The sequence below is a fragment of the Pan troglodytes genome, chromosome 19 (assembly GCF_028858775.2).
Source record: "Pan troglodytes isolate AG18354 chromosome 19, NHGRI_mPanTro3-v2.0_pri, whole genome shotgun sequence".
Lineage (NCBI taxonomy): Eukaryota > Metazoa > Chordata > Mammalia > Primates > Hominidae > Pan > Pan troglodytes.
The window spans coordinates 35494565-35518414 of NC_072417.2; the positions used below are offsets into that span (position 1 = coordinate 35494565).

Here is a 23850-nt window from a genome sequence, read left to right on the forward strand (position 1 = left end):
TGCCCAGGCTGGAGTGCAGTGGCATGATCTCCGCTCAGCACAACCTCCGCCTCCCAGGTTCAAGCGATTCTCCTGCCTCAGCCTCCTGAGTAGCTAGGACTACGGGCACATGCCACCATGCCCGGCTAATTTTTGTGTTTTTAGTAGAGATGGGGTTTCACTATGTTGGCCAGGCTAATCTCAAACTTCTGGGCTCAAGTGATCTGCCTACCTGGTTTCCTAAAGTGCTGGGATTACAGGTCTGAGCCACCACACCTGGCCACCCTCTTCAAACAAAATATGGGCATTTCCATTGGCCTAGGTCTTCACCTTGTCTACTTTATTGACTTACATTATTTACCTAGTCCCTGAAGACATAACACACATTTGCCACCCTTAGAGCTCAACCAAACTGTATTGAATGCATTTATTTGGCAATTAGTGCTTGTATTTTAATTTTCATTTCACATATGTGTTCCATTTTCCTAACTAGATTGAAATAAGCCATCTCCTATTAGGTATTTTTCTTTCTTTTTAAAAAATTTTGAGACAGGGGCTTGCTCTGTCACTCAGGCTGGAGTGCAGAGGTGCAATCATGGCTCAGTGCAACATCCACCTCCCAGGCTCAAGCGATCCTCCCCCCTCACCCTCTGGCGTAGCTGGAACCACAGCTGCGCACCACCATGCCCGGCTAATTTTTCAATTTTTTTCTAGAGATGAGGTCCTGCTATGTTGCCCAGGCTAGTCTCAAACTCCTGACCTCAAGCAATCGTCCGGCCTTGGCCTCTCAAAAGGGCTGGGATTACAGGCATGAGCTATCGCACCCGGCCAACTATTTTTCTTTAAATTACTTTTTGGTTGACACTTATCTCAATAAATATTAACATATGTTTACGAAACCTTTCTTTTTTTTTTTTGAGACGGAGTCTCGCTCTGTCTCCCAGGCTGGAGTGCAGTGGCGCGATCTCGGTTCACTGCAACCTCCGCCTCCCGGATTTTATGCCATTCTCCTGCCTCAGCCTCCCGAGTAGCTGGGACTACAGGCGTGCACCACCTACGCCCGGCTAATTTTTTTTTTTTTGTATTTTTAGTAGAGATGGGGTTTCACTGTGCTAGCCAGGATGGTCTCGAACTCCTGACCTTGTGATCCGCCCGCCTCGGCCTCCCAAAGTGCTGGGATTACAGGCGTCAGCCACTGTGCCCGGCAAACCTTTCTCTTATCTGAAGAACTGACCTCAACCACTCAGGGTTGAGTCCCTGTGATAAGGTTTGAGGGTGCCTGAACTGTCACCATGAGTCGTCCCCTGGGCTAAGCTCAAACCTAGTGATTTGTCAGGTAAATAAATTAAGGTTATTTCCCGATAATACAGACCTGTAACACCGTGAAGTAGGTTTTAGGCAGGATTCCCTCTTTTCCACTGCAAAGGAGAGGTAAGTTCTTGCTAAGGTGGTCAGGGTCCTAGCTGGGACACTGGGAAGGTGGCGGGAGATTGGAACATGCAGTACTTGCATTCTGGGGTTTACTGAGGCTTTCCGAGTGGGGATCCCATGCAACAGGTCTTAGGGACCCCCCTCCCTCCGGGCGTGGCAGCCCGGGGTGTGGCTCCTGGCACAGATCCGGAGCAGTTGTCATCGGAATCAATTCAGGACTCCACTTCCAAGCTTCGGAGTTTCCTAAATTCTGGGGGCTTGTCTCCCTGTACCCCACCCCGACTAATTTTCCTCGGTCGCTGGCGCTGCCCCGTCCCTTAGGTCGCTCGGGCCGCCCCCCTCCGCGACTTTTTTTTTCTTTCTCTCGCTGCCTCTTTCAGCCTCAGTTTCCCTAGAGGGCGGGAGGGGAACGATATTTGGGGGCTCTCCTGCCTTCCTCTCCGAGCCGCGGAAGGGGAGTCGCGGGAAGGAGGCCCGGCCGGCTTTGGGCTCCAGCCAGGGGTCCGCGGAGACTGTGGTCTCTGAAGGCCTTAGACGCGGGGCTTGTCGGGAGCTGCGGGCCTCTTTCAGCCGCGCCACCCGCACCCGGAGCGCCGTGCTGCGCCAAGTCCAGGCGCCCCGAGCTCTCCGCCCCCGACTCAATGCTCCCGCGCTCCCCCTAGCGGCCGCCGCGCCACCTCGCCCCCTTCCCAGGCTGGGCGGCGGCGCACCTCACGTGACCGCGCTCCTGTAGAGGGAAGAAACAAGGTGGCGGTTGAAGGCGATCTTGAGTGGGGCCCCAGCAATTCGGTTGAGCCTTCTCCCTCCACCCGCTTCCGCCGGCCGGGCCCCTCCCGCCCAGCCCCTCGGGCCTCCCAACCCGGCCCCGGCGCTCCCCCACCGCCGCCACTGCGCCTGGCCCTCCCCGTCTGCTTTCCCTTCTCCCGCCGCCTGGGCTCCAACAAGAGGGGCCGGCGGGGCAGGCCGACCAAGCAGCCCGCGGCTCCCGCTGCGGAGCGCTGCGCCCCGGCCCCGCCGCCGCCGCCCACGTCCGGACCCATCGGGGGCTCCCCTCGCCGATACGCGGTAGTAGCCGGGGCAGGTGGGCAGCCGCCAGGCTGAGGTGGCGCCCAAGACGCGGCTGAGCTCGCCCAGGATGGGCAGCAGTAGCCGGAGGAAGCCACCGCCGCCGGCCCGCCCCGCGCCGGCACCAGCGCACGGGCCCGGCGGGGGCGCGGGGGCAGCCACCTAGGCCGGACCACCGCAGCCCGGAGGGCTGTCAACAAAGTGGTGTATGATGACCACGAGAGCGAGGAGGAGGAGGAAGAGGAGGGGGGCGGCGATGCCGAGGAGACCCAGGAGTCTGAGGACAACTAGGAGGATGACATGGAGGAGGACGACGATGACTCCGATTATCCGGAGGAGCTGGAAGATGACGCCGAGGACGCCAGTTACTCCACGGAAAGCAGCTTCAGCAGCACTCCAGGTACCCACCCAGCGCAGTTGCTGCAGACTCATTCCCCACCTCCTCTCCCCTCCCCCTTTGCTCACTTATGTGCTGTGCATCCCGCTCCGATCTCCCGCCAACCCCGCCGACCCCTAAACTTTAGAGGGGAAATGGGAGGGCACATCAAGTGGCAAAAAACTAGATTTATAAGAGGAAAGAAGCACATTGTTCAAAATGGAGATTGCATTGTTGCAGTTTGCAGGCCGCACTCGCTTGCTCCCCGTCCCCCCAACTCCCTTTTTTTCTCCTCAAAATTTGTGTGGGGAAAAACAAGAGAGATCAGATTGTTACTGTGTCTGTGTAGAAAGAAGTAGACATAGGAGACTCCATTTTGTTCTGTACTAAGAAAAATTCTTCTGCCTTGAGATTCTGTTAATCTATAACCTTACCCCCAACCCCGTGCTCTCTGAAACATGTGCTGTGTCAACTCAGAGTTAAATGGATTAAGGGCGGTGCAAGATGTGCTTTGTTAAACAGACGCTTGAAGGCAGCACGCTCCTTAAGAGTCATCACCACTCCCTAATCTCAAGTACCCAGGGACACAAACACTGCGGAAGGCCGCAGGGACCTGTGCCTAGGAAAGCCAGGTATTGTCCAAGGCTTCTCCCCATGTGATAGTCTGAAATATGGCCTCGTGGGAAGGGAAAGACCTGACCGTCCCCCAGCCCGACACCCGTAAAGGGTCTGTGCTGAGGAGGATTAGTAAAAGAGGAAGGAATGCCTCTTGCAGTTGAGACAAGAGGAAGGCATCTGTCTCCTGCCCGTCCCTGGGCAATGGAATGTCTCGGTATAAAACCCGATTGTATGCTCCATCTACTGAGATAGGGAAAAACCGCCTCAGGGCTGGAGGTGGGACCTGCGGGCAGCAATACTGCTTTGTAAAGCATTGAGATGTTTATGTGTATGCATATGTAAAAGCACAGCACTTAATCCTTTACATTGTCTATGATGCAAAGACCTTTGTTCACGTGTTTGTCTGCTGACCCTCTCCCCACAATTGTCTTGTGACCCTGACACATCCCTCTCTTCGAGAAACACCCACAAATGATCAATAAATACTAAGGGAACTCAGAGGCTGGCGGGATCCTCCATATGCTGAACGCTGGTCCCCCGGGTCCCCTTATTTCTTTCTCTATACTTTGTCTCTGTGTGTTTTTCTTTCCTAAGTCTCTCGTTCCACCTCACGAGAAACACCCACAGGTGTGGAGGGGCAACCCACCCCTACAAATTTGTGCCAGTGCAGTGTCTCCACTGGGCAGGATTGAAACTTTGGCAAACACATATCCATTGCATTCATTTTTCTCCCCTTGTTTTGGTGTGGTTTTCTGGAATGAAAGAAGCCTCTTGTTTTGCAAACCTCTTTGCATTTCTAATGTGTTTCCTTTCGGATTTTCATTATATATCTGTTCCTTAAAAGGGAATTAAGGATTTGTACAGATTGTGGCACACAAACACACAGAAAAACATGCCTGTGTTCACACCCCTAGCTGTGGTTTTTAAATTGTGTTAAGGAAACGGATCATTTTGGTTAGTAGGGGAACTTTACCTGGTCCTGTGTGTTTGTTTTTATTCTTCGAGTGCTGACGGGCCAGTGCAACAGTTGCTGGTAAATGGCTGATTAAAAAGCAAAGCAGAAAGCCAAACAAGATCCAACCAAATTTGGTAATTCATCCGATTCAAAATTGTTTTGGTTATTTCTAGTTTTTGGCAGCTATGAATAAAGCTGCCCCAAACATTTCCATCATGTTTTTTGTATGAACGCAGACTTGTTTCTCTTGAGTAAATACCTAGGAGTATGATTTCTGGGTTGTATGTTTATAAGAAACTGCCAAAACTGTTTTCCAAAGTAGCTGTACCATTTTTCATTCTTACCTGCAAATGTATGAAGAGTTCCGGTTGCCCTGTATCCTCTCTAGCACTTGATATTGTCAGTTTTTGTTGGTTTTTTTTTTAGCCACCTTAGTAAGTATATGGTGGTAGCTCCTTGTGGTTTTAATTTGCTTGTCCCTAATGACTAATGGTTCTGAGCCTCTTTTTATGTGCATCTTTTTATTTGCCATCTGTATATCATTGTTTCTGGAAAAATACTAAAATCTTTTTTTTTTTTGAGATACAGTCTTGCTCTGTTGCCCAGGCTGGAGAGCAGTGGCACAGTCACCACTCACTGCAGCCTCCACCTTCTGGGCTCAAGCCATCCTCCCACCTCCCAGTCTCCCAAGTAGCTGGGATTGCAAGTGTGCACCACCATACCTGGCTAGTTTTTTCTTTGTTTGTTTGTTTTAAATAGAGATGGGAGTTTGATATGTTGCCCAGACTGATTTTGAATCCTGGGCTCAAGCGATCTGCCTGCCTCGGCCTCCCAAAGTGCTGAGATGACAGGCATGAGCCGCCATGCCTGGCCAAGATACCAAAATCTTGATTTAAGATGTTTAATTGGGTTGCTTTCTTTATTGTTATTCTTCTTTTATTTTATTTTTTGAAGACAGAGTCTCGCTCTTTCACCCACGCTGGAGTGCAGTGGCATGATCTTGGCTCACTGCAGCCTGTCATTCCCCTCGACCCTGGGCTCAAGGTGATCCTCCCACCTCAGCCTCCCAAGTAGTTGGGACCACAGGTGCATGCCACCACCATGTGTGGCTAATTTTTGTATTTTTAATAGGGATGGGGTTTCGCTGTGTTGCCCAGGCTGGTCTTGAACTCCTGAGCTCAAGCAATCTGCCTGCCTTGGCCTCCCAAAGTGCTGGGATTAGAGGCATGAGCCACCATGCCTGGCCAATTTCTTATTATTGGGTAGTAAGAGTTCTTTATATATTTTGGATATAAGTGCTTTGTTAGGTTGTGTGATGTTCATATATTTTCTGCCCATCTGTGCCTTGTGTTTCATTGTCTTAGCAGTGTCTTTTTCCCGGAGCATAAGTTTTAAATTTGGATGAAGTCTGCTTTACCACATTTTTTCTTTTACAGATTTGGTGTTCATCTAACAACTCTGCCTAACCCAGATCTTGCCAGACTTTTTCTGTAAAAGGTCAGATAGTAAATATTCAGCCTTGCTGTCCCTGTTGCAGCTCTGCCATTGTAGCAATGAAAGCAGTCGTAGACAATACGTAATGTCTATAGAATGAGAATAGCTGTTCTGATAAAACTTTATGAACACTGCAGTTTGAATTTCACATAATTTACAAATTACCAATTATATTGTTATTCTTTTGATTATTACAACAACGGGTAGTGGATTGGCCATGGTTTGCTGATTCCTGGCCTGACCAACCCAAGTTCACAAAGATTTTCCTCTTTGATTTTGTTGTGGTCGTTGTTGTTCCACACCTTCTGTTTTCACTGTTTCCTTAAGGTAGAGTGTACATATTTATAAGGGTACATGTAATATTTCGGTAGATTCATACAATGTGTAATGATCAAATCAGGTTAATTAGGGTATCCATCATCTCAGATGTTTATCCTTTTTTTTGTATTGGGAAGATAACAAATGTTCTAGCTATTTTAAAATATACAGTAAGTTATTGTTGACTCTAGTTACCCTACTGTGCAAACAAAAACTAAAACTTATTCCTTCCATCTGACTGCGCTTTTATGCCCATGAATCAACTTGTCTTCATCCCTACCTGCTTCCCAGCCCCCAGTAACCATCATTCTACTGCCTATCTCCATGAAATCAACTTCTTAATCTCTCACATATAAATGAGAATATGCGATACTTGTCTTTCTGTCCTTGGCCTATTTCACTTAACATAATGTCCTCCAGTTCTATCCATGTTGCTGCAAATAGGTTTTATTTTCCAAACCTCTAGCTTTATAGATGAAGGATTTCACTTTTTTTTTTTTTTTTTTTTTTTTTGAGATGGAGTCTTGCTCTGTCACCTAGGCTGGAGTGCAGTGGCACAATCTTGGCTCACTGCAACCTCCACCTCCTGGGTTCAAGCGATTCTCCTGCCTCAGCCTCCCAAGTAGCTGGGACTACAGGCACCCGCCACCACGCCCCGCTGATTTTTGTATTTTTAGAAAAGACGGGGTTTCACTATGTTAGCCAGTCAGTTCTCGAACCCCTGACCTCGTGATCCGCCTTCCTCAGCCTCCCAAAGTGCTGGGATTACAGATGTGAGCCACCATGCCCGGCCCGGATTTCACTTTTTTAATGGCTGAATAATATCCTATCGTGCTTATATACCTCATTTTCTTTGATTTTTCTTTCTTTCTTTTCAAATAGAGATGAGGTCTCACTATATTGCCCAGGCTGGTCTTGAATTTTAGGGCTCAAGCAATCTTCCTGCCTTGGCCTCCCAAAGTGCTGGGATTCCAGGCTAAACCATTGTGCTCCTTTATGCATTTTTCTTTTTTTAAGACAGAATCTTGCTCCGTTGCCCAGAATGGAGTGCAGTGGCACGATCTTGGCTCACTGCAGCCTCCACCTCCTGGGTTGAAATGATTCTCGTGCCTCAGCCTCCCGAGTAGCTGGGATTACAGGCACCCACCACCACACCCAGCTAATTTTGGATTTTTAGTAGAGATGGGGTTTCACCATGTTGGCCAGGCTGGTCTCAAACTCCTGTCCTCAGGTGTTTCACCTGCCTTGGCCTCCCAAAGTGCTGGGATTACAGGCATGAGCCACCGCGCCCAGCCCCTTTGTGCACTTTTAAAAACATATCTTAGAATTTGTGATATATGTTTTATTTTCATTTGGTTCACAATATAGTAAAATTTCTATTATGACTTACTCTTTGACCCATGATTTGTTTTAAAACGTATTGTTTAATTTTCAAACATTTAGGGATTTCCCAGATATCTTTGTTGTTGGTTTCTAATTTAATTCCATTATGGTTAGAGACCATACTTGGTATGATGAATTAAAAAAAAAAATTTAGAGGTTTGTATATGGCCTGAAACATTTTTTAGGTGAGTGTTCAGTTTGTAATGGGAAAGATGTGTCCTGCTGCCGTTAGGTAAAGTGTTTCATAAATAATAATTAGGTCAAGTTGGTTGATCATGTTAAGGTCTGCTCTATCCTTGCTGATTTCCTGTCTGCTTGTTCTAGTGATTACTGAGAAAGGAGTGTTGAAGTCTACAACGATTGTTATGGGTTTGTTCTCTTTCTCCTTGAAATTCTGTCTATGCGTCTCATATTTTGAGGCCCTGTTGTTAGATGCAGAAACATTTACAGTTTTGTCCTCTTGATGATTATTTGACCCCTTTATCATTCTGAAATAACCTTTATTTCTGGTAATAATCATTATACTAAAAATCATTATTTGGCCAGACATGGTGGCTCACGCCTGTAATCCCAACACTTTGGGAGGCCAAGGCGGGTGGATCACCTGAGGTCAGGAGTTCGACACCAGATCGGCCAATATGGCGAAACCCCGTCTCTACTAAAAATAGAAAAACAGCCTGGTGTGGTGGCACACGTCTGTAGTCCCAGCTACTCAGAAGGTTGAGGCAAGAGAATCACTGGAATCCAGGTGGTGGATATTGCAGTGAGCTGAGATCACACCACTGCACCCCAGCCTGGGAAGCAGAGCAAGACTCCATCTCAAATAAATACATACATACAGGCCAGGTGCGGTGCCTCACGCCTGTAATCCCAGCACTTTGGGAGGCCGAGGAGGGTGAGTCACCTGAGGTCAGGAGTTCGAGACCAACCTGGCTAAGATGGTGAAACCCCGTCCCTACTAAAAATACAAAAATGAGCCAGGCGCGGTGGCAGGCACCTGTAATCCCAACTACTTGGGAGGCTGAGGCAGGAGAATTGCTTGAAGCCGGGAGGCAGAGGTTGTAGTGAGCCGAGATCGTGCCACTGCACTCTAGCCTGGGTAACAGGGCAAGACCCCGTCTCGAAAACAGACAAACAAACAAAAAACCATTATTTAATACTAATATAAAATTAGTGTTTTATATTAGTAATATAATACTGTTTTTGACTAGTGTTAGAATGACATATCTTTCCCTGCCCTTTTGCTTTTAATCTATATATCATGATATTCGTTTACTTTCAATTTATAAAAATAGAGATGGGGTTTCGCCATGTTGCCCAGGCTGGTCTTGAATTCCTGGGCTCAAGGCACCTGCCCACCTCAGCCTCCCAAAATGCTGGGATTATAGGTGTGAGCCACCATGCCTGGCCACATCATTATATTTTCAAATGGTTTCTTGTTTTATTTATTTTTCTTTTAAATGTAATCTGACAGCGTCTTTTAATTAATGTGTGTTGGACCATTTACATTTAATATGATTGATAATGATTGGATTTAGGTTTCCCATTTTATTATTTGTTTTCTGATTATCTCTTTTTTGGGGGGTTTCTTCTGTTTCTTTTTTCTGCCTACTTTTGGATTAATTGAATATTTTTTAGTGTTTTGTTTTATTAAATGGCTTTTGGTCATATCTGGGCTATGTTTTTGCTGTAGGAATTACAAAATATACACCTAACCTACCTACTTAGAGTTAGCCTTTTACCTCTAAATACAACGTCAAAGTATTGCAACCATATAGGTTTCTTTATTCTAGTCCCCCTCCCTTATAATTGTATATATATGTGTGTGTGTGTGTGTGTGTATGTGTGTATATATCTATATACACTTTCAATGTATCTAGGTATATAGATATGTATCTATACTTTCAATGTATATCTACATGCATACATTGTATATGTATGTAGACATATATCCACATACATTGAAAGATATATCTCTACATACATATACAATGCATGTATGATACCTTTGGCCACTACATCCTTCTTAAATTTCCTGTTGCCACTCATGACCCAATTTCCTTGACCAGTTATTCCTCCTTCAAACATCCCTCTTACATGTGATAGTCCTCAGCATTTAGTTTCCTCAACTTTCCCCTAATTATCAGTTGACTCAATTACCACCAAAATATCAATGACTTCTAGATCCATTTTCCTACCTAGACCTCTCTTCTAAACTCCAGTTATGTATTTCCAACTGCCTATGTTGTCCCCGATAAACTCCACATTGTAGGAAATAAAAAGAAAGGAGTTACAAAAGTTAGGTTCAAAGCAAAATTTAAAAACTCCTAAATGAGACAAAGATTTAGTGATGATAAAGGCTGTGGTCCACAATGAAGATATAAAAGTAATGAACCTTACTGTAAAACGTGTGTGATAGAGCCAGTCCCCAGCTTTAAGCCTTTCAGCGATTCAAGTAACTGCAGAACATCTTTAAAGTACTGAGAGAAATGTCAATCCAGAATTCTATATCCAGCAAAAATACCCTTCAACAATTAAGGCAAAAAGAAAAAAAAGCCATTTCGGATGAAGAAAATCTAACAGAATGTGTTGTCAGAAGTTCTACTCTAAAATAAATGTATAAGCAGGTCTTTAGGCCAAAGGAAAATTATACCAGTGGTAATACTAGAACTTCAGAGATAAAGAAAGAGCAGCAGAAATGGTATCTGGGAAAATTTTAAAACACAAATGGTTGTTTCTCCTCTTACGCTCTTTAAAATATGTATAGTGGTTGAAAGCACAAGTTAAAACACTGGTGAGACTTCCAATGTATGTAGATATAGATAGATAGATACATATATCTATATACATGTAGAGGTAATAATGGTAGCTATTTTATGGAGCTGATGTGAGGATAAAATAAGATAATGCACTTTAAAGTGCTCAGCACAATGTCTGGCAAATAGCACTCTATAGGCCAGGCATGGTGGCTCACACCTGTAATCCCAGCACTTTGGGAGGCCTAGGTGGGTGGATCACTTGAGGTCAGGAATTTGAGACCAGCCTGGCCAACATGGTGAGACCCCATCTCTACTAAAAATATAAAAATTAGCCAGGTGTGGTGGTGGGCTCCTGTAATCCCAGCTACTTGGGAGTGAGGCAGGCGAGTGGCTTGAACCTAGGGGGTGGAGGTTGCAGTGAGCCAAGATTGCGCCACTGCACTCCAGCCTGGGCGACAGAGCGACTCTGTCTCAAAAAAAAGAAAGCACCTGTAAAAGCTAGCTGGTGATTTTTATATTATTACTGACACAGAAGATAGGGATTGGGGGCAAATGGAATGTACTCAAAGAGCACAGCCTTGTTCAGTAATAACGTTAATACCAGATTGGGACACTATTCCACATCAAAAGGTGAATCCTTGTAACATTTGACAAGTAAGTTTCATAATTTTTAAAAGATTTCAATGCATCACAGATTATTTCTTCTTGATATGCCATTCATGGTTTATAGATGTGTAATAGCAGATTAAATAATTAGATTTTATTAGTTCTGGAGTATTAACTTCTGCTGGAAATGAACTTCCCCCTTCCCTATACCAATATTGAGTGAGGCCTCTTTTCTCAGATACCAATTAGAAACAAGGGGACAATGTTACACTTTTTCCTTCTAGAAACATACATTATATAGAGAGTTGTCTTTTGAAGTCTAGAAGTCTGAAAACACTGTAATTTTTTTTTAAGAATTAATACAATAAATGTATGGGTCAACTCCGAAAAATCTACAATGGTTTCTGGGATTTAATCTTGGCATGACTTTACCTCTGCATCTCTGCCCTTGGCGGGTACTTTTGTTTATGGGTGTCATTGGTTGAACAAATATTGTTTTAGTTAGTACAATAACTGAAACATGATCTGTGCTCTAAGGGAGTCAACAAATGAGCCAGGGGGGCATGAGTAATTGTCTGTAATATAATCGTGCTCACGCTGTCATGGAGGACCGTACAGTGTCAGAAGCACAGCGCCAGGAGGCACAGCAAAGGGTAGTAGAGGTGACATTTGAGCCCGGCCTTGAAAACCGTCTAGGATTTCTCAGAATTTCAGCAAAGTAAGGTAATTTCTGTCTAAAATATGTAGGCAAACTTTTTATTAAAAATATGAGAAATTAATTAAATAACAGATTATGACCACAATGCAGATTTAAAACCCAAGGCATGATGAGTGCCGTTGACCAGTTCATCCAAACAGTTCAGAGAAGAGAACATCCATGTAGATCCTTCTTGTGTTACAGAATACAAAGGAACAGAAAATTTTGCCTCAGTAACTGCCAGGTCATTCTAATTAAGGTACCTATACATTGTAATATAATTCCTCCATTAAGGTAATAACCGATCAGGTGGTCCAGAGTCTGTGTCATTCAGTCAAGAAATTCACTCCCTTAACCTGGGGCTGTCCTGGAAATTCATTGACAAATTTTGGTCTTTGGTTCTCCGTTTTTCTTCAGAATTCATGCAGACCACTTGACTTCCTTAGCATTTTCTTTTGTAGGCATATATTAATGTCTGTGGTTAAGCTTCGGCTTCCGTTTGCATCAATCCTGTTGTAATCATGCCTCCTGAGGCATCTTTTTGCTTCCCTTGCCTGAGTTTCCAAAATCCTACTTTCCACTTGGTAAGGGGAGTATCCATTTTCTTGAACGCAGTGGTTTTCAAACTTGCCTGCACATCAGAATTATTTGGGGAGAAGGATAAAAATACAGACTACTGAGCTTCACCTGGGATTCTGTAAATTTGGGTTGCATTTGAGATGACTTTTAACAATTTACCAGATGATTTTTGCTGCACCTCCACTTCAGTTTTAGGAAGGACTGTTTCAAGGCAGCTTTTCAAACTTTCATGACCATAGAAATCACCTGAAGATTGTGAGAAACTGCAGATCCTAATTTAGGAGGCCTGGGTTTAGGCCTGAGATTCTGAATTTCTCTCAAATGTGACAATATCAATCCCTTGTTGAGTAGCAAGGTTGTTTCTTGTTTTTTTCTTTTGTTTCCAGGATCTTCATGACATTCAATGAGTAGCAAAATTTGAAGATAACTTCTGGAATTTCATCTAATGTGTACTCATCTGGATCTTAGGGGAAATAACCTATCAGGTTATAGGGAAGGAGGACCTTTAATAACCAAGCTAAATGTGTGGGCTGTTTACCTCTCCCTCTTATGCAAAGGTATCCCTTGCACACACTGAAAACTGCATAGACCAAAAGCATTATAGCTCTAGTTTGCCTTGAAGGAAGTTGTATTGTCTGTAGAGCATGTGGGCCATTTTCTGCCAATAAAATGTTCAAATGTTCTCTCTCTCCGAAGCTTTGTTCACTGTGTCTGGTGGAATTTTGGTTCTCAGGGAGTAGATGATACCTAGCCATGCTTCTAATGTGAAGTGTCTACCAGCCCATGGTCTCTATTTTGGATTTGAACTTACTTCGACCCCCTACCTGATGCCTTACCATTTAATCATATTGTGATTGAACATTTTTGTGTCCACATTTTTCATTTCTTATGTTATTATTCCTTAGTTCTTATCTGTAAGATCATAAAGTCCTTTGAACCAAACACAGTTGATATTTCATACATACGTTAAAAACTGAGCTGTGAGACCGGACATGGTGACCCACGCCTGAAATCTCAGCAATTTGGGAGGCCAAGACGGAAGGATCACTTCAAGCTAGGAGTTCGAGACCAGCCTGGGCAACAAAGCAGGACCATGTCTCTAAAAAAGAGAATTAGCCGGGCACAGGGGAGTAGTCCCTGCTACTCTGGAGGCTGAGGCAGGAAGATCACTTGAGCCCAGGAATTCCAGGCTGCAGTGAGCTATGATAGTGCCACTGCACTTCAGCCTGGGTGACAGAGTGAGACCCAGTCTCCAAAAAACAAAAAAATAAAAAAAAAAAACACGAAGCATATGATGAGGAAACTTCAGGAAAATGCTCTTATTTTCTGCTTTTAGAAACCAAAAGAATGTCTCATTGTGGGGTGCTACCATTATATTCAGGAAGTTTTAGAATGAAAAAGATTCTGAATTGATACTTGCTAACTTTATTTCAGAAAGTGGTAAAATAGCTGTGGAGTGCAGACCCAGTGAAGAGATTGTAGATGTCAGATGGGAAGAACTACACAGTTTAATTCAAGTATGTGGAGATAAAAACTCAAAGGTAACATGGCTGGGCGCAGTGGCTCACACCTGTAATGCCAGTGCTTTGGGAGGCCAAGGCGGGTGGATCACCTAAGGTTGGGAGTTCAAGACCAGCCTGACCAACATGGGGGAAACGGTGGTGCATGCATCCCAGCTACTCTGGAGGCTGAGGCAGGAGAATCGCTTGAACCAACGAGGTGGAGGTTGTGGTGAGCCAAGATCATGCCATTGCACTCCAGCCTGGGCGACAAGAGCGAAACTCCATCTCAAAAAACAAACAAAACAAAACTCAAGGGTTGGATAACATAGCCAGTGTAACCATAATTCAAAAGAAGCAGCAGAATTTGGAGGATAATTTGTTTCATTCTCAGGAAAATGTGAAACTCTGAAACTGGTTTTTGAGTGCAGGGTATTTCTGGAGCTTTTCCTAAAGTCTTGACCCTTGGCTCTGACCCCTTATTTGAAGTTTGGAGAGCAAAACTGAGTCCTCTATGGAGAGTCTAGCTCAAACTCCACTGAATCATGAAGTGACAGTTCAACCTCCAGGTGAGGATCAAGCTCATTATAATTCGCCCAATATTACAGTCAAACCTGCAGATGTGGAGGTTACCATGACTTCAGAGCCTAAAAATGAGACAGAATCTACCCAAGCCCAGCAGGAGGCCCCAATTCAGCCTCCAGAGGAGGTGGAACCTTCTTCTGCAGCCCTGACGACTACAGCTCCTCCTCCAGAACACCCTGAGGTGACACTTCCACCTTCAGACAAGGGTCAGGCTCAGCATTCACACCTGACTGAAGCCACAGTTCAACCTGTGGACCTGGAGCTTAGCATAACTACAGAGCCTACTACAGAGGTTAAACCGTCTCCAACCTCGGAGGAAACCTCAGCTCAGCCTCCAGACCCGGGGCTTGCCATAACTCCAGAACCCACTACAGAGATTGGACATTCCACAGCCCTGGAGAAGACTAGAGCTCCTCATCCAGACCAGGTTCAGACTCTGCATCGAAGCCTGACTGAAGTCACAGGTCCACCTACAAAGTTAGAATCTTCTCAGGATTCATTGGTGCAGTCTGAAACTGCACCAGAGGAACAGAAGGCCTCCACAAGCACCAACATATGTGAGCTCTGCACCTGCGGAGATGAGACTCTGTCATGTGTTGGTCTCAGCTCAAAGCAGAGGCTCCGCCAAGTGCCTGTGCCAGAGCCCGACACCTACAATGGCATCTTCACCACCTTGTAAGAATCACCTTTCCTCAATCATCCTCTGTGTCTTGCCTGACATGGCAGCCTTTTCCTGGAGGCCTTCCTGGGCCTTCTTTATCTCCCCAAGCCATACTGACAAGTGACTTTCTGCTTTCACCTTTGCTTGTCAATTCTCCCTTCTCCTCATTCTCCTTTAATGTTAGACCCATTCTCCAGTCTTTTACTTTTTCTCCAGTCTTTTACTCTTACTCGTTTTCTTATCCATTCTTATTTACCCCATCACATCATTGCTTAACCGCTGCTCTGCTCCTATTTTCGCTTCACCCTCTTTTTTTTTTTTTGAGACAGAGTTTTGCTCTTGTTGCACAGGCTGGAGTGCAATGGCATGGTCTTGGCTCACCGCAACCTCCATCTCCCGGGTTCAAGTGATTCTCCTGCCTCAGCCTCCTGAGTTGCTGAGATTACAGGCATGCGCCACCACACCTGGCTAATTTTTTGTGTTTTTAGTAGAGACGGGGTTTCTCCATGTTGGTCAGGCTGGTCTTGAACTCCTGACCTCAGGCGATCCACCCACTTTAGCCTCCCAAAGTGCTGGGATTACAGGCGTGAGCCACCGCGCCTGACCCGCTTCACCTTCTTTACAGCAGCCTGTCACTCTCCCGATCTCAGTGATGATGCTCTAAGTGGTTAAGAATTGATTCTGGAGCCAGGCTGCCTGGGTTTGAACCCAGGTCTGTTTATTAGCTTGGTGATCCAGAGCAAGTTATTCTGCTCTGTGACTCAATTTCCTCCTTTTAAACTGGGGATTATGCTAGTTACCATTTCATAGGATTGTTGTGAAATTTGGGTGAGTGAATATATGAAACACTTCATCAGTGCCTAGCATATGTAGGAGTGTTGGCTGTTAACATGATGACTCTGTCCTTTAGTTATGTCCAGAACTCATCTTTGTCCCTGGCTTTTTATATGTAGCACTCATTTTGTGTCAAACCCAGGACCAAGTATGCTATTGTCTGCAGAACATGAAAATGATAGGAGGGAAGAAAGAGAATAGGCATAAAAAGGGCGGTGTATATAATTAATTCCTAAAAGATAATGCATACCATCAGTGCTAGAATTTACCAGAATCTGTGGTCCTTGAGGTGTGGAGATCAGGGAAAGCTACATGGATAAGCTAAAAGTTTACTTGGGTCTTAAAGGGTACACAATGAGGTATGGAAAGCCATCGAAAGTTTCCAAGCAAGAGAGATTAAATGATTAAAACAGGAAGATTATTTTATTTTATTTTATTTTTTTGCTTTATGTTCAAGTATAGACATGCAAAGGATTATTTCAGAATCCATATGTAGAGTACCCAAAAGGAAAAGCTTATTTTAGGGAGACAAAATAGAAAGGTCTAGCAAAATGTAGGAGTAAAGTGTGAAGGGGCTAAATCAGATCAGTTGTAATAAGAGTGGAAAGAAAAAGCCTAGGATGTTTCAACAGAGGGCAAAGCTTTGGTGTTACCTGGCATAGGGTTTCTTTCTACTTATTTATCGATCAAGATAAGCTTATGCCCATTTTTCTGTTGAATTATTGACCATTTTTGTGTTGATTTGTAGGAGTTTGTTTAGACACATAAGTGCTTTTGGATAAAATACTTACATTCAAAGTAATTAACTGGCATCGTCTGTCCAAGAAATGGGACGGATAGGAAGTTAAGCTTCCGGGAGATGTCTCATCATTTGTGCCAGTGGCCCCGTATTATTTCTTGATGAATTGTGCAAACTGGGAAGCTGATAGCTCTGGAAATGAGAAAGCAGGTGTTATTTTCTGTTTCTGAATATCCCCGACAAGGTTGCCATGATTCTTTTATTTATCCTGTTCATTCTTTGCCTGCCTATTCAAGGATATAAACTGTCTTTCTTCACAGAAATTTCCAAGGAAACTATATTTCATACATTGATGGAAATGTATGGAAAGCATACAGATGAACTGAGAAACTGTGAGTATATTCTCTCCAAATATGACAAAAAACTAAGTGCATTGTAAGATCCTTCTTGGTCCAGAATTTTGAGGTCCATACCTCTGAGAAAAGATATTTCCCCTCCATACCCCAAATCAGCCTCTGTGGATTGCAATCCTATGGTTATTTTAAAATTAAATTTGGTAGGCTCTCTCTAAAATAAGAAGCAATTTAAATTTATTTTTTATCATACAAATAATACATGGTTATATTCTTTTTTTTCCTCGTTTTTTTTTTTTCAGAGACAGGGTCTTACTTTGTCCCCTGGGCTGGAGTGCAGTGGCATAATCACATCTCACTGCAGCCTTCACCTCCCAGGCACAAGTGATCCTCCCATCTCAGCCTCCTAAGCAGCTGGGACCACAGGTGCATGCCACCGCGCCCACCTAATTTTGTATTTTTTGTAGAGACGGGCTCTTCCTATGCTGCTTAGGCTGGTCTTGAGCTCCTGGGCTCAAGTGATCCTCCCACCTTGGCCTCCTAAAGTGCTCATATTATAGGCATGAGCCACCACCCCCAGCCCATGATTCTATTTTTAATGTATAAAAATGCAATAACAGGTATAACAAAAACCCTCCTTGTGCCCTACTCCCTCATCCCTGAGGTAATGCTACTGTGTGTTTAGTATACATGCGTCCAGACTTTTCCCCATTTACCTATATACATATTTACATAAAGCAAAATAGATTTGTTGTGTGGTTTTTAAAATCTTTTTTCTTTTCATAAAGGGTAACATCTTGCAACTTGATTCTTTCACTTCATGGTATCACTTATATGATATTCTTTCACTTCATAATTTCCTTCCTAGGACTTAGAGGGTCACCCCATTCATTTAAACTCCTGCATAATCCATAGTATGGATGCATCATAGTTTATTTAATAATTTCCCCATTGATGAATGTTGAGCTTATGCTTCGTGGGCAAGTATTCCTGTAGCATAGATATCTAGAAATGGAAGAGTTGGGGTGAAGACTATGTAGATATAAAATTTTAATTGTCCTCAAAAATGTTGTGCCAACTGACTGTATCGTCAGCAGAATATGACAGCATTCATTTCCCCACACCTTTTCACTGTTGGGTATTTGCCAACTTTTTGTTGAATTTATGGATGAATAAAAGGGATTCCATCCAAATTTGAATTTTTCTGATCACTCATGAATTTAATTAAACATCTTTATATGTTTATTGAACATTTGTGTTTCTTCTCTGAGTTTTCTATCCTTTGTTCATTTTCCTGTTGAATTGTTTTATCGTTTTCTTCCTGATTTATAGAAGGAATTAGTTGAGACACATAAATGATTTTGGAAAAAATGCTTACATTCAAAGTAACATTTTTCACAACAGTTTGTGTCACATCATTAGTTTGACTTATATAGACAAGACATACATGAGTTCTAAATTAAAAATCAAACACATGCCAGGTGCAGTGGCTCACAGCTGTATCCCCAGCACCTCAAGAGTTCGAGGCAGGTGGATCACCTGAAGTCGGGAGTTTGAGACCAGCCTGGCCAATATGGTGAAACCCCATCTCTACTGAAAATACAAAAATTAGCCAGGCATGGTGGTGGGTGCCTATAATCCCATCTACTTGGGAAGCTGAGGCAGGAGAATTGCTTTATTTATTTTTTGAGACGGAATTTTGTTCTTGTTGCCCAGGCTGGAGTTCAATGGTGCGATCTTGGCTCACTGCAAGTTCCACCTCCCGGGTTCAAGGGATTCTCCTGCCTCAGCCTCCTGGGTAGCTGGAATTACAGGTGCCCGCCACCATGCCCAGCTAATTTTTCTATTTTTAGTAGAGATAATAGTTTCACCATGTTGGACAGGCTGGTCTCGAACTCATGACCTCAGGTGATTCATGTGCCTTGGCTTTCCAGAATGCTGGGATTACAGGCATGAGCCACCACGCCAGGCCAGGACTACATTTTAAAAGCAAGAAAATCATTACAAAAGTCAGGGTAGTGGTTACCTATTAGGGTTAGAGAGAGGAATATGATTGGAAAGGGGCACACTGGGGCTTCTGGGATGCTAGCAATAATCTTTTGTAACAATGTTTACATGGGTATCTGCTTTATAATTATTAAACTGAATATTTGGCCAGGTGAGGTGGCTCATGTCTGCAATCCCAACACTTTGGGAGGCAGAGACAGGAGGATCACTTGAGCCAGGAGTCTGAGACCAGTGTGGATAACAGAATGGACCCTGTCTCAGAAATTAAATTAAATTAAATTACATTAAATATAAACAACATTTATGTTATTTGCACTTTACGCACATTGTAGTTCTCAAATTTTTTTGATGGGGGAAAAAAGTTGAATGGCTTCACTTGCAGCCCTGACATGGTCCCATGTGGGGCTTTTGCAATAAGGTTTGGGGAAAGAGAGGAGGAAATGGAGGTTCTGCTGATCTTGGTGCCACCCAGAGTTGGATTCTGAAAGGTATATTATGATCTAGAGAGGAGTCATTAAAGATACAATTTGGTGGGAAGAGTGGAGCAGTGTGCTTGTGTGTGTGTGCTTGCTTGTGTGTGTGTGCTTGCTTGTGTGTGTGTGCTTGCTTGTGTGTGTGCATGTGTGTGTGCTTGCATGTGTGTGTGTGCTTGCAAGTGTGTGTGCGTGCTTGCCTGTGTGTGTGTGCTTGCCTATGTGTGTGTGTGCTTGCCTGTGTGTGTGTGCTTCTGTGTGTGTCTGTGCTTGCATATGTGTGAGTGCTTGCAAGTGTGTGTGTGCGCTTGCCTGTGTGTGTGTGGTGGTGGTGGTGGAGAGGGATGGACACAAAAAGGAAAATGGAAGAAAAGGTTTGAATGAAAGCAGAGCAGATCCCACCATCTTGAAATGACCATGACCCAGCTTTCCTCCACATGCAGGAGATAGTCCTGTGTAGCAAATAGTTGTAGTTTGCATTTTAACCTAGAAATAACTTTTCATTTTCCAGAATTCTCAGTGAAAATTATTTGACTGAATTACATAAGGATTCATTTGAAGGCCTGCTATCCTTCCAGTATTTGTAAGTTAGTTAATCATATTTTTGAGTTTTTAGTCATATTATCTTTAAAATGAATAAGAGGTTCAAATTAGATAATGTCTAAGATTTCTTCCAGCAATAAAATTCTGCAATTCTGTAAGTTTGTATAGGGTCTCAGCCCATCTCTAGCATTAGCTACATCCTATGCATTTTCAGTTTTTAAATTGTATAGACAAAATACAGACAGAAAAAATTTCACATGGTAAGAAGATCTGAGCAGTGACTGACACCCATATGAACCTTGTTTTATAAGGGTTTACATACCATCTTCTTCTATTCAATCTACAGCCAGTAGATCAAATCTAACCTAAGGTCTGTTTTTTAATAGCCCATTAAGTTAAGAATGGTTTTTGCATTTCTAAAGGACTGTGAAAGAAAAAAGAAAGAGAAATATGTGAGAGAGATCATAGGTGGCCCACAGAGCCTTAAAATATTTACTGTCTGACCTTCACAAAAAACGATTTGAAAAAATTGGTTTAGTAGGATGAAAGGAATTAAAGTTAACTTCAGATTGTTGCCTAAAGGAGAAGAAAATATAGACCACCTACATTCATTTGAACATCATTAATCCAGAATTTTTTGGTAATTTAATCGCATTAAATTGACATTTAAATATTTGAAATCAGTTGAATTATAGAAATATTATCAAGAATATTAAGCTACCAAGAGAATAGACTAGTATTAAGGATTTCATTTCAGGAATTGTTATATTAAAACAGATGTTTAAAATGATGGTTAAGTGGTAGAGCTAGAAATGTTTACAGTAAGAAGCATATCAGAAATGCCCCTAACTCTTCACTAATTACACAGTAACTATCTCCCCAGCCCTGTTACCAAGAAAGGGATACCTGCACAGTATTTCTGTATGTTTAGAGACAAGAAGATACTATGTTCAATTGCTATGAAAGCTTGATTCTTATCCTCTGTCCACAGAGGTGTGTATGTCATTAATCCTTATTAGTGATGCTCTTTTGCGGACAGATTCTTTCAAATGTGAAAGGCTTAAGGAAAGTGGGTGTAAAGACCCTCAAGTGGATGCCAAAGTGCTACAGAGGCCATGAAGTAATAAAACTACATTTGCTTTAAAATAATCATTTTCCTACTACTCACTCCCCCAGCTATTCATTTATTTATTTATTTATTTATTTTTATTTATTTATTTTGAGACGGAATCTTGCTCTGTCACCCAGGCTGGAGTGCTGTGGTGCGATCTCAGCTCACCGCAAGCTCTGCCTCCCTGGTTCACTCCATTCTCCTGCCTCAGCCTCCCGAGTAGCTGCAACTACAGGCACACACTGCCACGCCCAGCTAATTTATTGTATTTTTAGTAGAGACGGGGTTTCACCCTGTTAGCCAGGATCTCAATATCCTGACCTTGTAATCCACCCGCCTCAGCCTCCCAAAGTGCTGGGATTACAGGCATGAGCCACTGCACCTGGCCAGCTATTCATTTCTTTTACAAATATTTTAATTTACTTTATTTCCATGTGTCAGTTTTAAACATGGTGGGCAATGCAGATGATCAAGACCTAGTCCATGCTTTCAAGGAGTTTATGCTCAGAAAAAATGGGATGAACAATAACTACATTAAGAAGAAGAAATGGATGTGGGCACTAGGAGGGATAAATTGTTTCTGAAGCATAGAAGAGGGGAAAATGACTTCAGTTTGGACCCAGGAAGCTGTTACTAGAACAATCCCATTTGAATAGGACTTTGAAGGGCCATTGTGTAGCATCGGACAGACACCTTGGGGACAATATTCTAAACTTGCAAAAGGGAAATGGGAGAAGGGCAAAACACAGGAAAGTATTCGAGGAATGCCATGAGTACCTGTAGATTACAAGGAGGGAGAGTAGGAAATTGGAGCCAGATCTTCTAGGGCTTTGAATGCCAAGCTGAGGAGCCATCATGGGGAACCCTGTTATCACAGCAGTGCTGTAAGATGGATCTGCATCACAGTCATTGAGAGGGCACGTTAGAACTCAGTTCTGGACTCCGCCCTCATAGTTATTGATTCAGTTGGTCTAGAGTGGGACCAAGAATTTGCATCCTCAATAATTTCCCAGGAGGTGCTGGTCTTTGCAAGCCACTTCTGGAGAGTTTATATGATGACTGTGTGGAGGATAGTTTAGGAAGGGAGAGACTAGAGATGGAGACATCAGCCAGACAACATGACACCATCCAGGTAAAGAGGGAGGGAAAAGCCCCATCTCTGTATAACTGAAGAAATTGCTTTCATGAAATATTAAAGCAATATAAAACCAAAAATGAATTTCTATTAATATGATAGAAATTAATTGTATTAATATGATTTGAATATTAGTTCAAAGTTACGTATTAAGTAAAGGGGTAACTTCCTTTCAAATGCTGTTGAAAGGATGTCTTTTATTTCTTCTGATACTGAACTGGCTTAGGAAAACAAAGCTAAACTAGGAAGGTGTATAAATGTGAGGCTATTCATTTTAATATTAGAAACTATATATAGAGATAAAAGCTTTGAGCTCATAATCTAGGATTTGATGAGACTACAAAAGGGCATCTAATCAAGTCTACTGCTCTCAGGAAAAATTAATTCCAAAGTCTATTAAGTTGTATATTTTATTTATTAAAAGTATGAAGGTGAGACTCTAGGAGAGGTACAGGCAGGGTTAGGAGCTCTGGAAAGTTCAAATACAGGTCCAAATGTTTAGAGTCGAGATGAAAAATGTGTATTCAATATTATTCTAAACTCTTGCTATTATTCATACCAGTCAACACTGATAACTTATCAAGGCAATATTTTGCTTTTATTTTTCCTAGAGATTTATCCTGTAATAAAATACGATATATTGAAAGACATACATTTGAATCACTACCATTTTTGCAGTATATGTAAGTTACAAATATAACTTTATTACATTTGGAATTTTTATAAAACTTAATTATAAACCTCTTTGCTATTCATTTTGAAATATGATTAAAATTTGACCAGTAGAAAGGTACTAAAATTCTATAGCAAGTCCTTTTTGTCTCTAGCAAAGATTAGTGTAAGAATTATTACACAGATCATAGTGAATCATCAGAGAGCAGTGGTTCTCAACTGGTGTGATTTTGTACTCAGGTGACATTTGGTAATGTCCAGAGACACTTTTGCTTGACAAAACTGTGGTTGTGCTCCTGGCATCTGGTGGGCAGAGGCCAGAGATGCTGCTAAACCTCCTGCAGAGTATAAGACAAACCCCCACGGCAAAGAGTTATATAGTCCAAAATGTCGATGGTACTGAAGTTGTGAAATCCTGTTCTAGAGAAATGAAGATCACTTAACACAGGTATTTACTGAGCGTTCACTGTTTTGTAGCTAATGTATCACATGTGCAATATTAAAGTATAAATCATAAGCCAGTATCTTCCACAGTGAGATTGCCTTAGTGCACAGAGAAAGGATTGAGGTGATGTTCCATCCTATGTAAATTAGACTCACAGCAAATGATAAATGTTCTGAAATAATTTTTTTTTCCTTTGGCTTATGTCTTTTTTTGTAGAAATCTGGGCTGCAATTTAATTACAGAACTGAGCCTTGGAACATTTCAGGCCTGGCACGGAATGCAGTTTTTACACAACTTGTAAGTGAAATAGAAGATGAATACGTGTAAACAACTATTTTGTATAAAAACTCATACAATTACTGGTTAGCTGGGTATAAGCCCATTACGAACTCTGAAAAGTGTGTCTTAAGATCCATTCATTTTTCTCAAATGGGGAAACTAAGGTACAAAGCGGCCAAGAGACTTACACAGCTTATATATGACCTGCTCTGCTTATCCTAGTTCTGACCTATGGCATGGGCAAGAAAAGGCAT

General features: G+C 42.8%; 1 pseudogene; it reads left to right on the forward strand.

Moving 5' to 3' along the window:
• Nucleotides 1-2257: 2257 nt before the first annotated feature.
• On the forward strand, nucleotides 2258-23618 carry LOC735348 (leucine-rich repeat-containing protein 37B-like; annotated as a pseudogene).
• The last annotated feature ends 232 nt before the right edge of the window (nucleotides 23619-23850 follow it).